Source organism: Charadrius vociferus, unplaced genomic scaffold, assembly GCF_000708025.1.
Source record: "Charadrius vociferus isolate BGI_N301 unplaced genomic scaffold, ASM70802v2 scaffold676, whole genome shotgun sequence".
NCBI classification, from domain to species: Eukaryota; Metazoa; Chordata; class Aves; order Charadriiformes; family Charadriidae; genus Charadrius; species Charadrius vociferus.
Window position 1 is genome coordinate 279,301 of NW_009648661.1, and position 17,578 is coordinate 296,878.

The following is a 17,578-nucleotide window of genomic DNA, read 5'->3' on the forward strand; positions in this document are numbered from 1 at the left end:
TGACCAGCGGCGCAGCACTGGCTCCCTGTTTGCTGCGAGCTCGCATACAACCGCAGCTGAAAAATCCCCCATGGCACTGCCTGGATGCTCTAAGTTTATGATGCTCCTGACATTTAGGACCAACAGAGTTCCTAAGACTCCTGTCCTCCCTCTCCCAAAGCCCTGCCGCGAGGTCCGACTGCCTCTGCAGGCACAAAGCCGTGCCCGGATCGCTTGGCTGTAGCTGTTGAGAGGCTGCTTACCTTCTGAGACACAAGACCAAGCCTCAGGTATTCCCATCCTTGCGGCGGAGGCAGCCTGCCATTTGGCGAGTGCAGTCCTCGGAGGAGGGAATGGCACTACCGCCTCAGAAAGCGGAGAAACGGGAGCATAGCGATTAAGATAACAAGTTGCAGATACAGGTGCTGTGCGCAGAGGCACCTCGGGACTAATCCTGCAGTAAAAAGCAGGAGGTTTGCTCAGCAGAGGCAGCTCAGATTACTGCCCTCCTACCAAGCAGTCGTCAGCAGGCCTGACAGACAGAAGCAGGGACCGTGAGGAAAGGGGAAATTTGCTGAGTGAAAGTGCCAGTCAGCTCTGTTCTGACTCCCAGCAGACTGGTGCTTGGCCCCCTCTTATAATTAACACTGGCATCTGGGGGGAGAGAGGAGAAAAGAGACTAAATTCAATAAAGAAGTGTTTTCAGCCAGCCAGGAATTATTTCTTGTTTCTCTTGAAATTTACCTTTCAAAGTTCATTTGAAAAAAGCGATTTGAAGTGAGAGTGGGGGACAAAAACCCACGGCAGAGGAGAGGTGTAGCAGGGACATCGGCCTCTGTCGCTCGCTGGCCCACAAGCTGGGGCACGGTAATCCGACTGCAGGTTGAGGGTTGAAAAAGACGCCCACCGTGGTTCCTTTGTGCCAGCTGTCAGCCCTGTGGGTCCCACTGCCTCTTCTCCTGCACCAGAGCACCAGCCCTGAGCTCTGGCAGAGCAGGAGGCTGTGAGCACGTGGTTCTGCACAAAGTCCATGGAAATACCACAGAAAACTATGTGGCCCTCAACACACCGGACCCATTCTGACACACAGGATTGTCAGCCTGATGCAGCCAGGTAGGTTCAGTTACCCTCTACCCAGCCAGGCTGCCTTAGAACCCAAGAGAATGCTGAAAACACACATGAAATATATGTTACATATATTAAATTAACCTACTTTTCCTACAGGGAGAAAAACGTTTCGTTTCAGGCCAAATGAAACACACAATTTCACTTCCATTCCACCCTAAATATTTTTTTTCCCAGTTTGGCTGTTAGACCAAAACACACATTATTCACAATCTCGCTGATACTTTTTACCATACTTTCCCCAACTTCAACGTCTCCTTTACTTCCAGAGTCTGAATGCTTCATTCTTTTCAATGTATTTAACTTCCTGACGCCCTACAGGCAGGAGAGTCATATCTCCCTTTTACAAGGGACGTGAGTATAAGGAGTAACGCCACATAAAAATATCTATCAGCAGGAGGAACTCAACCCAGTGTCCCAGGCCCGCCACCAGCATACTGGAGGAGTTTCCCATCTCCCCAGTACAGGGGATGGCACTTACTGCCTCCATTCTCCTCTTGCAATTTCACCTCATGATAGCAATAATTTTTAAAAGCCTGGTAAACGCAGAAGTCTAAGAGGCAACTCTGAGCTGAGTTAACTGGCTCTTTTCAGCATCTGACAGATACATTTTTTAACCAATATTTCTGATTTTAATTACCTTAGGCAGTCTTAATTAGCAAAAAAAAAAAAAAAAAAAAGTGGTGTACTTATGCAGGTATAATCTCCATGAAAATGTTTTACATACATGTACTGAAGACCGCCTCTGTATCCCTTCTAATGCCAAAGTCAGAGCAGGCAGAAAGCGGAGGAAAGGGGTACTGGGGGAAAAAAAACTTCCATATTCTAGAGCTATTGGCGTAGCCCGTGTTTAGGCCAGGTGCGTACACGTCAATACTCTTTGTCCACCTGCACTTGTGCAAGTGAGTTAGGCTACCTTTCGCTACTAACAGGAAGATTCATGCATATAAAATACCATTTGATACTGTGTGTGCAGTTTCTGGTCTTCATTATTCTTTTGACTGAGATATTCTGTTTATCCAGCCACCAGGGAGAAACAATACCATGGGATCTGGATGACCCATACAAGCCCATTCATGAAAAAATATAAAGCAGTTACAGTGACCACTTTAACATCTGTTTTACTGAAGTAAATCCAGGCAAACTCCATTTATATCAGCAGGACTACGTTAGCATTTGTTAGCCCTTCCTGACCACAACTCCCTTTCAAAGAAAACCTTGGATGAAGCAGGGAAAGCATGGAAAAGTTTTTGAGAAATTGTTTTATATTCCTGGGTAACTAGTGTAGCTGAGCAAAATTAATATTTAACCCGACCAAGGATAAGTATATATCAACATATATCAATGCCACACAACTTCCAAACCCCTTATAAATCAATACTTATAGTCAGCTCTTGAAATTAAAGCCACGCAACTGGAGTTTCTTACAATAAAGGTGATGAAATTTAGTTATTCCCAGTGCTCCCCCTGCAGCTGCCCTGTGAAGCGGTCACCCTGCAGTCCTTCACACCTGTACAGGTAACCAGAACCTCACGCAAGTCCAGGTATTTGCCCTATCGACTAAAGGTCAGCCCAGATACCATCACAGATAGAGAAGCGAGGCACAGATCGGTCAGAGAACACATGCTTGTTTGTTCGAGGTTTCATCCTATCGTGATCTGATCCAGCTCCAACTTAATCCTCAGGAAATTCCAAAAGAAGGAGATTCACACCCTAAAAAGCACTTTGTACAGCACTGGCAGAGGTTTCCCAGCTTTTCCAGTGTCACGTTCTGACAAATCAAACCCCAGTTTGATTATTGCCCGAAGAAGGCAAACTAATCCAAACGCACTCGGTGAAAGAAGCAGCTAATGCAGAGTGGCAGTGGCTAGAAGTTGCGGTGTTTCTAATGCAGCTCCAGGTGAGGGGTCAGTCTTTAATGTCCTATATAGGATAACACATTATGGTGGCTGACATTTTTTTTTCCGAGGCATTTTCTCACTGTTCCCCATCAGTGGCCTAAATCTTTTTTCCAAAAATCCTATCTAGATCTTCTTCATATTTACTACTTGCTGTGGGAAATTTCCTAAAAGCCTGGCAGTCCTAAGCTGTAGCTAATTGAATCCTGGACGGTAAGCCTGTTGCCAGTGATTTCAAAATTAAATTCTGTTCACCTCTTAGCTGTCTGCCCCGTGTTTCGCATTGACCCTCCTTAATGAGATAGGAACTGCAAACATTTCGACGAATGCACAGAAAACTCCTCTAAAGAAAACGCTGATGCTTGAGACAGTTAAAGACTTACCAGTTTGATCCAACACACAAGCAAATTTTAAAGCCTTTCCTTACCTGGGAGCAGACTGGGACCTCGGCAAGACTGTACAAACAACAGGGCAGGACCCTGACGGGCTTTGGCTGGTTGCACCCATTGGCATCAGCCGAGAAGCTGTCTCTTCATGTAAGACTCCAACTGAAGGCTCATTTTTTTTAGAGTGTTAAAAAGATGCAGTTTAAATGACCCCCTCCCCGTCCCAAGTTCTCACACAACAGAGCATCAGGGACGCCTGGAAGACGGGGAGCTGAGAAACAAGGAGGCACGACCAAGGCCACACTGGGAAGCTGTGGAGGAGTTCGCGACTGAACGTACAACAGTGCTAGTCACAAGACCACCCTGCCAGCCCTCCACCAGAGTTAATGCCAGCTTTGGCCTCTCAAGCTGTCAGTCTTAAAAATTCCATGTGCACGAAACCTTCCTTTCTCCCGTTCCCCCAGTCATCATCACTGGAAAAAAATTACTGCACCGCATAGCAGCTCTTTGGAAACGTGCTCCTGCATTGCTACAGAGCGGGGTGTGAGCCAATGCCTATTCTAATAAATTTCATTCACAAAACTCGGATGTATTCGATGCAATTTTTCGGCACGCTGTCAAATGCGACGCAAAATTACATTAGTGTCATAAGAGGAAAGGATTAGTCCACAGAGTTCTTTGAAGAATTGTGTTGGCACTTGGCTTTTTGTAAAAATGCCAGCAGCTTCTCCTCTCTCTAGGGGAAATCACTGCTCAGTGAGGGTCTGAGCCAAAGCCTTTTTGAATCTGTGGGAATCTTTCCACCAATTTCCATGGGCTCGAATCGGCTCTGAGCCTCAGATGTCAGCTGTACTGACATCTTCCTCCCACACTTTGACACTTCGATAGGGTCATTTATCAGGCTGAGTGGAAGACTTTTTTCCTTTTTTTTTAAAGTCTTAGTTATAGCAATTTGCTGCCAAAAGAAGAAAAACTTTGTAGCTCTGGCATAGGTGTAAGTATTCAGGATGTCTGGGTTTAATTCCTGATTTTGCCACAGAGGTGGCAATGCGTTAAATGAGTTAAAGTTAACTTTAAATGAGTTGATTAGAACCAGATTTGTCTGAACATAACACTGGCCATGCACTGGCAGAGCGGAGGCCCATGTAGCCCAGCACCTTCTCCCTGAGAGCACCCGAAAGCAGACATGTCAAGAAGAGGATAAGAGCAGAACTAATATACCCGTACGTCCAACATCCTCCCGGCCCCAGCAGTTTGCAGTGCAGCGACTGCAGAAGTGTGAGAGGGGCCCCTGGCATTTAGCGGCAGGTTTTTGTCCGCCACGGGACTGATGTTTCCAGGGGGTGTATCCCCGGGTGAATTCTCAGCCTGTTCAGCGCCTGAATTAGCCAGCTTCCCTGTGACACTCACGGTCTCAGCACTGTAGCATATTTCTCCTCCCAGCATCTCCCGCAGGTCTCATCATTCACACAAGGGGGTCCGGGGACAGGGATGTGCCAAGAAAATAAGCTGAATAACCCAACTGATGCAGGGAATCTGTAGGGAAGCATGAAAACGAACACGCAGATTACGGTTATAGCCAAGGATAAGCTTAATCCTTTCTTTTTGTACAGTTTTCAGCACAACAGGAAAATGGGGATAATGTTTTCTATCCCCACTCCTCCTTTATTTGACTTGTATTTTTAGCCTAAGGCCCTTTGAGAGGCAGACAGGCACTGCTAAGCTTGAGGCAGACACAAACCACCAACCACTGACACTGAAAACAGAAAATCAACTGCCTTGAATACTGATCTTTGCTATGTTTGCATCTCGTTGTTCACTTACACCTCGCTACAGAGGTGCCCCAGAAAGCGAGAGATGATACAGTCTAATGTCCTCTACATAAAACACACTTTGAGAACTGGGGAAACGCACACCCTTGGGACAGGTAAAGCTGTTAGTAGGTATCAGGAGCAGCAGCAGCCACGTCCTCTAATTGCAGTATCCATCTTGGTGGTGATAGCTAGCACCAAGCTCAAAACATCAGATCCCCACTCGAGCTACTGCTGATTTGTATGAGCAGAGGATTCGCTCATGCATGGTTTTGGAGAAGAACAAGGCTAAGGGGTGGCTTTTACTGGGGCTGTCTCAGACGCACTAAGTTTGCATGCCTTGAGCCTCAAGAGTGCAACAAGATGTTAGGGCAACTAAATGCTATAGGAACTGAACGTAATTTATCTTTGATATAATACTACATAAATAATACTTGAAAAGGCTTCCTATAGTCGCTCGTATCTGTATGATTGGCTATATGCTAAGAACACACATGTTGCGCGTCTTGGGGAAACGCAGTTTTGCCATAAACCACAGCTCTGTCGAGATTCATTCTTCATGCAATCTCACTGGCTCTGCAGATGCAAGTGCCGCCTTCAGAGCTCCTCACAACCCAAGCAAAAACCTATGTGCTGGCCAGAACCCTAAAAACAACACCCCAGAAGAGCTCTGCAGGACTCCTGCATGTCAGCTCGTACAGAGTAAGGGCCTAAAACATTGGTAATTCTCTGCAGAAAATTTTTACTTGCTGCTCCACTAGTAAATTTTAATAGGGCTTTGCATTCATTAACCAAGGCTGATGCTGGATCCAAGAGTTTACAGAATCAAAGGACCAAATTCTGACCTGAGGTAAGTCATCTGAACTCCACTCAAGCCAATGGAGCTGCTTTACACCTGCCAAGAACATGGACCAAACTGCCCGTGGCAAGCTCACTTCACAATATACTGTCGTTTTCAACAAGAATGACTTCATGTTTTCACCTCTGCCCTCCCTGCACCAGGCAACAGTGAATGCCACAGCAACTCCAAGGAATGGCTTGTAGGAGGCCTTAGTTCAAGCAGTGCTTGTGTTAGAAAGGGTGTCTGAGAGCTGTTGTCCCTGTGACTGTGGTTCCCTCCAGCATGATATTCGCAGAACAGTTACATTTGCCATCATGCCTCAGTGATCTAATTGCTGCTGTTACGAACACGTTGAATGTAAAACTATGTAAACAGTGTGACGCTCTGACAGCCATTCTTGCTTACTGACCTGTGGAAAAGTCTATTTTTGGCAACTGCTGCAGGCCACAGTGGTTGCTGTAAAGCAGACAAGGCAATACCCACATTTTGAGCTTTATCTTCAGTTGGTACAAGCATGCACAACACAATTAGATCGAACTGATACCACTGAAAAGGCAATTTTTTAATTGCACCCAACTCTGCTTAGATGCTGAAGTTGGAGAAGAAGCAACAGAAAAAAAAAAAAAGTCAGAAAAACTAACCCGTCTTACACAACTAAAAAACTAAGCCTTATTTCTGTGGCTTGTAGCTTTAGCTTTCAAACACTCAGTCTCCTCCAGCTGGTTAAAGATCAACTGAGTATCAAAAACTTTCTAAGATAGTTTGCTGAGGACAGTAGGCAAGCCTCCTGCTACAAAATTAAACAAACTGGTCTCTCCAGTTTCTCATAGTCATTCACACCTACTGTTCCCAAATTGGCAAACCATGAGCAAAAAGATCTCCTGGGTGTCAGCCTGTGGATTCCTCAGGCTTGATGGAACTGGTTCTGCTCATACCCGCAGTGAGAGGTATTTGACCCCAGCAGTGATATAGACATACTGAAGACTATCACAGGAAATACTTGTGGAGACCTCTCTCCTGAGGACCTCGCTTCTTGGCTCACTCCCATCGTCTGCCACCAGTGGAGCGATACTTGTCCGTTCTTCCCTGTAGCACACTGCTATCTTGTCTCTTTGCCCAGTGATAATTTTAAAGGCTTACTCCATTTACCTGTGGCAATTTGATCTGGCTAGCAGGACTGAACACTCAAGCAGAGGTTATGTTTTTTGTCTGATTGCTCCAGTATGAAATATATCAGAATGAAATGAACGTGCTTTCCCGTGGGCCAGCAGAGGAAAGTGTCCTGAAAAGCCCTGTATTAAAAAGCAGGGAAGGAGAAAATAGGTCATTTTGTTGAGCAATTCTAAACGTCTTAAGAATTAGACGGCAGAAAAAGGACTAGAATGGACCACCAAGCTAAATCCACCTTGCCAGCGGCAGGCACACAAAAGATACTAGCAGCAGGGTATGTGAGGCAGGAAATCGTAACTCAGCTTAGCAGGGACTGGAAAGTGCACCTAAGGTACACTCAGTAAGGCTTTGTAATTCCCTGAGATGCAGAGTAGCTCTTACTCTGACTTATTCTGGCTTCAGCACAATGAAGTGTGAAGTATCAGCAAGCTTCCTCATAGCACACCAGTTGCAGACCAGAGGTCTACAGGAATGAACAAGTACATACATGTCTGAGTCTATTGTCCTGGAAATTAATGGACAAAACAAGTACAGGGAGGTAGCAAGGAATGGGCAGAAAGAAAGGAACTTGACTTTTTAAACAAGTTAGATATGAGCAGCCCTGTTAAAGAAGCAGAGAAAGCAGAACATTTGAAAACTGCCTTTGAGGGCTCCTGAGCTGAGGATGAGACAAACAAAATGCAGCTAGAGAGCACCCATGAAAAATCATTTATCAGTTATCTCCTGAATGAGAATTGTCTTAGGGAATGGACACAGTATTTACTTAACACTAGGGTTCATTTGGTCATTCTCTGCCTCTGCCCTACTCTAAGTCCGTGAGCAGGGAAGCAAAAAACATATAAATTCACAATTCACATATCTCTCCTACTGAAAGTTTCTCCCTGATGTCAGCAGGACATTTGCACAGGGGTGAAAGGCAGACTATGGTCCTCATGTACGTTCTACTCTGGTACTGGCTATTTATTTATAACCATTCATATTTATTAATATTAAGTATCCTTGTGAGATAGGTCATTTTTCTGATCTCTATTTATTTCAATCTTTCCTCTCATCCTGAATTTTCTCTGGTTTTCCCTTCACATTCCCATCATCGAAACTATTCCCACTCTTTTCCTCCATTAAACTGATCAATACCGGACTCATGAAGACTGACAATGATGCGGCAGTACCGAGCTTTGCAGATGGCATTCCAATGGAAATAACACATCATCGCATCAGCCTGTCTACAGACCTAGCAAGGTGTTGTAACATCAATTTTTGCTCAGTAACACAAGTAGAGGCTTACTCTGCTGCCACTACTTACCTTTGTCCTGAAATAAACCCCAAGATTAAATAGCAATCTGAGTATGCTACGCGGGCTACGCAAGTGTACAGAGTGGGTCAAATGTATTCTGTTGGTCTTCTGTTTGATGGTCTCATCTGAATAAAACAATCTGCGCTTTCTGTCCATTGTGAAGTCTGGTGTCACCATCGCGCTGCTATAGAGAGCTCCTGAGTCTTTAATTTGAAAAACAAACAATCAAACCTTCAAAAACATGCTGACCTTGAAAATGCTTTGGAAAGAACCAAAACCACACACACCAAGCAGACTTTGCTATTGTTTGCAGATAACTTTTAGGGGGTAAAGTCCATGGCAGTGTGAGTTTGTGTCACTCCTAAGCAAGAGCCCTCATGAATACTGAAATCACAGACTAAAAACTCAAGTCGTATATGACTGCTGGTATTTGCAGCAAGCAACCCTAATCCACTTCAATTAATTCACTATGGCCAATTTACAAAAATCAGCATCTCAAGCATTCCAAAAATAGTTTATTTTCAGATGACGGAGTCCTGCAAATCATCATCTTCTTGTCCACACAACAAAAAACAGGCACAACTGGGAAGCACGCTAGCGCTTCCTTTATGAGTCTTAATGGCTAAACTCATTATGTCTGAGGTAAAGATAACCTGCACATCCTTGGTGCTGTAGTTTTACCTCAACTCTGGCTTGCCAACCTTTGTTTGCTCACATTGCATCACACAGATACGCTGCCTGCCCAGCAGCATCCCCCTAACTGAGATGAAGGCTCCGCGTGGCTCAGGTTCTGTACTGAGCTGCTTTCCTTAATTTGTTTCTTTTGCATCATGCCTCATTTCATTTCATATTGTTGGAAGCTTTTATTTACTGTAAAAACTCACTTTTCCCTTGCTGCTTTCCTCTTTCTCACCATTCTCCTCTGGGATATCTCTTTTATCCCTTTTCATCTGCTTTCCCTCTAGCACTGGAGACAAAATCTTTATTTTCCACCTTGCCACCAGCTGGCCAGAGTGCTGAGTCTTGCCACCTTTCAAGAGAAAATTCTGAAAAACTTGTGACCCACTGCCCACAAAGCAGTCAGGACCTCACATTTTTGTTCTTTTGCTGCTTTCGTGCCAGCACATGCCAGCAGGGTCAGCTGGGACTGTGTCAAATTACCTGAACTGAAGGCTGGGCTCTTAGCTCTTAATTGCAATTTTTCAGTTCTAAGTTCATGGATTGTCACTGAGCTTTAAATATGAACTAAGGGCTTAAAGTACCTTGGCAAGGGAATAGTATGTGAATGTAATACCTGTTAAAGTTAGCACAGAATCACAGAATCACAGAATGGTCAGGGTTGGAAGGGACCTCTGGAGATCATCTAGTCCAACCCCCCTGCCAGAGCAGGGTCACCTACAGCATGCTTGATCTTTCTAGTGGTGATGAAACAAAACCATGAAAGGCTACAAACTAAATTTTCTTCAAGTTCACTACAGTATTCCAAACCAGGAAAACATCAAATACCCTTGCATGCTTATTAAAAAGGAGACGAAAAGGTGAAAAGGTCTGGGAACTTAAAAATAATGGAGAAAGAAACTATTATGTTACACTGTGAAGTGTAATTTCGGAACATAAAACACTGCTGTCTGAGTGTCCATTTTTTCAGAGATGGATCACCTCCTCTTTAAATAACTGTAATAAGAACCATGGGATCGATGTCCATTGGGATTGCTCTGCCTCTCATGATTCCTACTGCATGTGAAAAACTAGTCAAGGATATCAAAAAGTTGCTCATTTTCTCTTTTAGCCTGAAGAAAGAGGCCTCAAAGCTTTCTAAGAGGCGTGGTCCCCTGATTCAGGCATCTCCCAAGGAAATCTTAGGAACTGCTGAATTTTGGCCTGGCTATGACACTGCTGACCTTGAGTACATCAGTCCTCTGTGTATAAAGACATATATGCACATATACATACATATATGTGCATATGTGCATTTACATATACGTGTGTGCGCGTACATATCCAGGCAGAGAGAGAGTGCTTATTCTCTCCTGGTGTCCAACTTGAGACACACAGGAACCAATCCTCCCAATGTACTTTCTCCAGTTTGTAGGCTGCAAAAGTGCTTTTCACAACATGAGCAGGTTTTAGGCTCCACCAGAGAAATGCTGCTAACGAAAATATGTAAGGGAATTGGAGAGGAAGAAGCCTGGGATGAAAGAACTGCAATGGGACTCCAGGCTTTGCTTGTCTATCCTTTTCTCTTTCCTTTTCTTTTTACCTCTTAGGTGGACAGATCAAACGCCAGAAACAATTCTCAATCTACACCAAACAGAACCAGTTCTTTTGAGTTCATCTCAGCAAAATTAAATTAAAACGTGACAAAAGAGTTCTATTTTGACAATTTTGCTAACTTAGTTTGAATTAAACATTTTTTTCAGTTAATACAGTTGGACTACAATCTACATGGGCCTTAAATAAAAGCCACTTATTTTTGGAAAATACTCAAATCGCAATGAACTACTTTTGCAACTATCCTCCCAATGGCTACACAAATGATCTAACAGTTCTGCATATGAATATCCAGAATTTGTCATAAGGTCATCATCGGTACCTAAAGGTGCTTTAGGTAAAAACCAGAATACAGACAGAAAAAGCTTGGAACATACTCCAGAGAGCAGGAGGGTGTCTAAGCTGTTCGTGCCTGCCCTACTCAGACATCACCGCTCAGATGTTAGTCAGTTGTTCCAAATTAGTGACCCAAGCTGACGCCTTTTGTTTGGCTAATGACAGCTCCTCAGCTACGCTGATCTTGACCCAGATTCCTCTCTGGCTAAGTATGGAAATTCAGGAGAGAGCACTCCATAAAGTGATACCATCTATCAGCTAACTGGCACAGAAAAAATTGTTTGGACATGCCCATGGTAAAAAATATACAGGAAGCACCTCCATTAAGGTCTTAAACAGCCACCCCCCCGCTACAAATTCCAGACCCAAACATCTCTGACTCAAAACGTGCATCAAGATACAAGTTCTGTGTCACCAAGGAGGATCAGCACAATTTGCTTAGTTGAGTTATGCTCAGCACACCATCCAACCCGGCATTCATTACCATTCACGAGGCCTTTGACAGCCAGGGAAACAGCGCTATGGCATATATGTGAGAGTACTCATTCAGTGATAGCACAGAGGCTGTGGCTTAAAAGATGCAGGTGAAGTCGCAGCTCTTCCCTCTAGATCACATCCTGAGTACAATATTGGCCAGACTGCTCTCGGTCAGCACAGCCGCTCTATCACTCACCTGCAGAACGTGAAACAGCTCCAAATCTTGCTGAGGCCGGTGGAAATCTTTCTGCTGTCACAGCAACAGTGATAACATGCAGCAAATGAGGCAAGAGCTATGTACAGAACTGCCACCCTTTCACAGGGAGTCCCAAGTAATTTGAAGGAAGACAGGACTGCTTGTAAATCACCGAACAGGAATCCTGGATTGTCATGTGGCAGGAGAGCAGTGGAAAAGATTTGGATAAGTATTTCGCATGCTTGGATGTGTAAGTGGCAAAGAAGTCATAGAAAGGTTGGCTGAAAAGAACAAACATTTGCCCTTGGGCTCACGCCTGTGTGCTTAAAACAAGGCTTTTGGCAAGATCAGGCCAAGTCATAAGCTTTCAGCTGGAGATGTGAGAGGAATGGCTGTGACACCCTGCAGGGCAGGAGAGAGGGAGGGAAGGAGTGTTGGATCTTGCCTACCTGCGGACGACGAGCTTCAGCTTCTTATAGGACCCTTTAACCAGGGAGATGGCCTCTCTCCTGGAGCTGCTCAGTTCCACCTCATTGATGTTCACCACTTCGTCACCAGCCTGCAGCTTGGAAGGCAGGGAGTCCGCTTTACCTCCCTCTTCAATCTGCGCAGGAAAGAGAGGAGAAAGAAAGGGTGAGACATGCCTGCCACAGTTTACCTATCACGTGCAGAGCTGAGCATGCATTTCTGTTGAAGGAATTAGGTCTACCAGCCCCAAACTCCGCACTCTGACGAAGTAATGTTGTTTCCCTTTGGCATCCAGCTGCCTCAAAGGTCTGTGCTTGCCTCCTCTCTATTTCATATAGATGGAAGCTGGGGATCAGCAGCCAAATTAATTCTGCCAAGAAGCATTGTTTTGAATAAGCCTGAAAAGTATTTGGAAGCGGTGAACACCAGCAAAACGGTGATGGAATGCCTCCTGGTAAGAGCACCCAGGCAAGCCCAAGGGCAAAGCCAGGATTAGAAGAGCATGGATGTGATTTTTTCATTCAAGCTCCTCTTCGTGATCTAGCTGGTGGATTAACAACAGCTTCTTGCTTACTGTCCAGCAACAAAGCAGATGCACATAGGTGTATGAAGTTAATGACAAGCAGCACTCATGTAGAGTTTTTCAGCTAGGGATTTAAAGAAAGTGACAATTACTTTAATTTTATGCGAAAGTAAGAAGCTTGCTAAAGGCTATACAGTGGCAACGCTAGAAGGAGAATCCAAGGGCACCTTCCTCTGTTTTGTATGGTCCATCATGTACACTGTATGGTCCTTGATGCACGCTGATTCTCCATCAGTGTGCCAGCAGAAATATGCCAAGTCTGCAAAGAAGTAAGTGACAAGGCAGAGGACAAGAAAGTTTGACCCAGAATCTCCGAATCTCAGCCTTGTGCACTAACGCGCTCCCTCTCTGCAAAGGCATACTGGCATAACAGAGGTCAGGGTTGTATGTGGGTTAACGCACTGCAAATCCTGAGTTTCTGGAGACTCAGGAGTGCCACCGGTTCCGAGTGCAACTGATACGGCTTTTATAGCAAAACTTGCCACCACAAAATCTGATATTCAAAGCACCTGGCAGTCTCTGTTCAACAGAAGTTGTGACCTGAGTTAGCAATCGTCATGTGACTCTCACTTAAGTATAACATCTCATGGTACATTAGAAGTTTAATCTCTTCCTTCGGACCTTCACCTTTCCAGACATCACATTGAGACAAAGAAATGTATCTGAATTGGATTAAGACTCTGATCCAGCCAGGGGAAGGGCTGCTATTCGCAGGGGCACCATTTTCCGAGCAGTGAAATTGCACACACACTTCTGGAAGTTACTTTTATTTCAAGTCATGCCAGGCAAAATGTAATTGAGCCGTAACCCAGACATGTGACTCAGCACACACAGACACATTACCCAGATTTTTACCAGAACATTCGTTTCAGCACTGAATTGTGATTTCTCACAGGTGAAGCCGGTCTGTTCTGCTGAACAATAGTATTCCAGCTCATGTACCTTCTCAAACTTAAAATCTGACTTCCACAAACATTAGCTAATAAATTCTCTGAACCCCTACAAAGGTAGGTAGAAATCATTGTCATGCATCCTACCAGGAAGTCATTCCACTGACGAATGAGTTTTTTCTTTTCTTCTTAAGAATGGATAAAACCACAGGAATGAGACTTCATATAAAGAGCCTTGTATCACAATTACCAGGAAGCGTGAGAGATGAAACATTAGACTTTGCTGCCAGCATAAATAAATAACAAACTAAAAATGCAGTATTGCTCCAGTTTGTTGCTGCTGTAAAGGAAAACAGGTGGGTATTATTTCAATGAAATACAATAGAGCGGGATACTATGGGTTAGATTAACTTGTGATATAGTCAACAGAAGGGATTTTTGTTTGGTTTTGTTCTGTTCTGTTAGATCACATATAATGAAGAGAAGGCATTCTTGCAAAAATATTTCATGTAACAAATAGTAACTACCTCAAAGGCGAGATACTCATCAGAAGTGTTTGTATTAACTTTGGCCTTGATGAACCCTGACCTTAAAAATCCATCAAAATTGTGATCCATGCTTTATCCTCTAATAATCCAAATTGTATTTATATATTATAGGGTTTTTTTCACTCCACAAGATCACTTCTTTAAGGTTTTCTTTGCAACCAGGTGGCTAGACATTTCTTTTTCTCCTAATTTTGGTGAAAATGGAAATGTGGATTCTTCCATAACCACCTTTATAAATAACGTGAAATCAAAGACTTTAAGGAAAGATTAAACCCCGCGTTACTTCTGACAAGGTTGCTAACATTAAGAACAGCTTTGAAAGAAATCTTTCTTCAAATCCTGATGCGTTCCAGCCTATGCCTATGCCAAGGGCTCTTAAAGCGCAGCTTGTGAGGCCACGTAGCCAGCCACAGTACCACAGTAAGGAATGACTTCAAGGAAAGTTCACTAGCATGAGCGCAGAGTCACCTGCAAGTAATTCCAGAGGCTGAGAAAGATCTGCTTTGCTCCTGTGTAGCTAAACTATCCAGCAGCAAGACCTAAAACGAGACCCACTTTTTGTGATTAGAAGCTGTTGATAGCAGGGTCAAAACTGTACCATTTATGCACCTACAGAGAATATAAATGGAGATATAGATTACATCGTTATCTCATCTATTAATAATCTGTTAGCCTTCTCATCTGTCTATTGCTTAGGTACGGTTGTGTCATCTACTTGGCTGAGGTTCCCTGGAGGCAAATTCCTTAAAGTTCCTGGAGGAAAACATTCACAACAGGCCTGTGACCTGGCACTACCATTCAGAGAGTCAAAAGACGCAAAAAGACTCCCAAGTTTCCACCAAAAGTCCAGAAACAAGGCACTGTCTCCCAGAGCAAGGCTCAGACGCTCCACATTCATTTCTTCTCTCTGAATGCCTCTGAAAATATTTCTGTTTAAGGAGTGGTGATATTGCAAGGAAAGGACTGAATGATTCAAACAAAACAAGCTGCACTATAAACACAAAGCTCTATCTCTACCCAGCGTAACAATTATCAACAAAGCAAACAAAGCTCAGTGTCCACGTAACCTATTTAAATGAACACCTGCTTCGGTGGACAAGGCTCAGCGAAGTCAAGGATGGGGCTCCGGTGCTAAGGAAGATGCTTGCAAAGCTATGTGTGCCACAACAGACAAATAATACGCAGGCAGGCCACTTCTGCATGTGGTTACCTTCTCTGAACAGCCTGTTTCACCCTGTGGAGCAGGTCCCAAGTGAGAGGAAATGAGACGGCAAGTCTTCAACTGTTCTCTAAATCTCAAGTGGTTCTAAGTGCTGTCGATCAGCCAGGGCAGAGCCAGCAATACAGACTGTTGTTTTAAGCGTGCAAGTTGTGTTGGAGTACTTTGAGCAGCCACAGCATTGTCAAAATCGCCCTCAACAGTCATTTGTGCCACAAAAGTAACTGCCCTAAGTTACAGGACCTAGCGTAAGAGGTCAATCAATAGCCAGTAAGGCCTCTTATGGTTTATTTAAGCTGAAAAACCCAAGGTGATATGCAGCCAGCAAACCTTCTGGGTGTAGAATCGTCGCTCATCCGTCAGGAGCAGGAGGAGCCAGCGGGAACCGGCCAGGGACTGAAGTTTTTTTCCTGTTGGCTGGATTGAGCCAACTGCTCTGCCAAGTTGAGTTACGAGAGGGGACTCTCACAAGCACAGGGTGGAGGAATACCTAAAAAACAGGCTGGTTTTGAACTTCATGTCCTGGGCCAAACCTTAGAGGACTGGATTCAACGGCTGGACTTACTGCCTGTGCTGTGAGTAGAGCCAGCTGCCCAGGCGCTGCCAAGTGGGGAGAAGAACCCCTCTCCTTGAAATCAGCAGGAGCATCCGTACAGCAAAACATTCGCCAATAGCATAAAGACTCTTGGGTTCTGTGTCTCAGTCTCCCACCTGTAAAATGGACACAATCGCTGCTACCTATGTCTGTCCTGTCTGCCTCTTTGGGTGGCGGTGATCCAAATCTTGGCGGTCATTCCAGGGGCTGTCTCTGCGAGTCCCTAGGTCACAGGCCCTGGCCCTGGGGACAGTCCGTGCCAACTAGAACCATGCAACAGGAAAGCAACCCCTTCCAGAGGGTCTTCCACCAACCATCTACAAGATGGCTCCTACTTCCTGTGAAATCCCATCAAACTTCTGTGATTTCAGTATCTCCCCCACACCTCTCTCTTTCTTCTGTTTTCCACAAACATATCTAGCTGATTCTTTCAGGTTCTTTCAGAAGGAGAGAACAAGATCTTCCCTGCCAAGCTGGCCTCTCCCGAAATACATCCACTTAAAACGCCTCAATAGTCTCCTTGAGCTGACGCAAACTCGAGTCCCTTCAGTTGTCTTTAATACAGTAAAGCCTTCCATGCCCACTGCCCTTTCCTGAAAATCCCAAAGGCCACCCCGGTCCTGCTTTGCATTAACACTCCAGTCCGTTTTCTTGCATTAGAGGAGGCTTCTTGTCATTCAATAGATCCTGCAGCAGACTTTGAACCCATCTGTTCTCCCTTTTTTTGGCTTACTGTAAAAGCAAGAAGTTGCTTAAGCAGATCACCAAGGATACATAAGACTTATTACTACTGTCTTTTGTCTGGTTCGCTATGGTTACTGTAGGTTCAGAGAATGCTGTCTAACTGAGGTCCTTTCTTGACTATTTTAAATAAGTTTTCTTTATTTATTCCTCTTTATTCTTCTCTTTCTTTGAGGAGCTTTTGTAACCACAAATTCTCTGTAGCTTTTAAGATGGATTATTCCATCTTTGTGTCCTCTATAGTACAAATGGTGCATGTGATTCCCAAACTGTAAACATACTTGCTGTAGTTTCTCAATAAAAAAAAAAAAAGGAAGCAAGCAAATATGTATCCACAATGTACGCGGTTACACAAGCGAGAGCTGTGCCACGCAGCAGGTTAATACAACTGCTGAGTGCCACCAGGAGATGCTCTGGAAAAAACAGTAAGCCAGCATAGCTGGGTGTTGACAGAAGCAGCAGCAATTGCAATGACAAACTACTGCCCTTTTCGTGTCAGATATTATAATGACGGGAATGGAAGCTTCACAAATGAACTGCTGGAGACGGCTGTCCAGAATTCCTGAGCTGCTGAAAAAGATTTTATAGGAACTGACAGGGTGAGAGAGGAAAAAATTTTCCTCCATGAAGGAACTGGGAGACATAGCTTCCTCTGCTGCAAGGAGTCCATGACTCGCCCAGGAGAAGCGTTACAGAAAAACGTTATCTGCTTTAGACCTCTTGTTTTCAAATATTTTACTGGAACCATCT

General features: G+C 44.3%; 1 protein-coding gene across 1 annotated transcript in view; it reads right to left on the reverse strand.

Moving 5' to 3' along the window:
* The window catches only part of SHROOM3 (shroom family member 3), a 152,700-nt gene that overhangs the window by 94,497 nt on the left and 40,625 nt on the right, over positions 1–17,578 (reverse strand). The window contains exon 2 of the mRNA XM_009886478.1: positions 12,234–12,388. The gene's annotated coding sequence lies outside the window, so the exon portion shown is untranslated. The remainder of the gene's footprint in view (positions 1–12,233; positions 12,389–17,578) is intronic.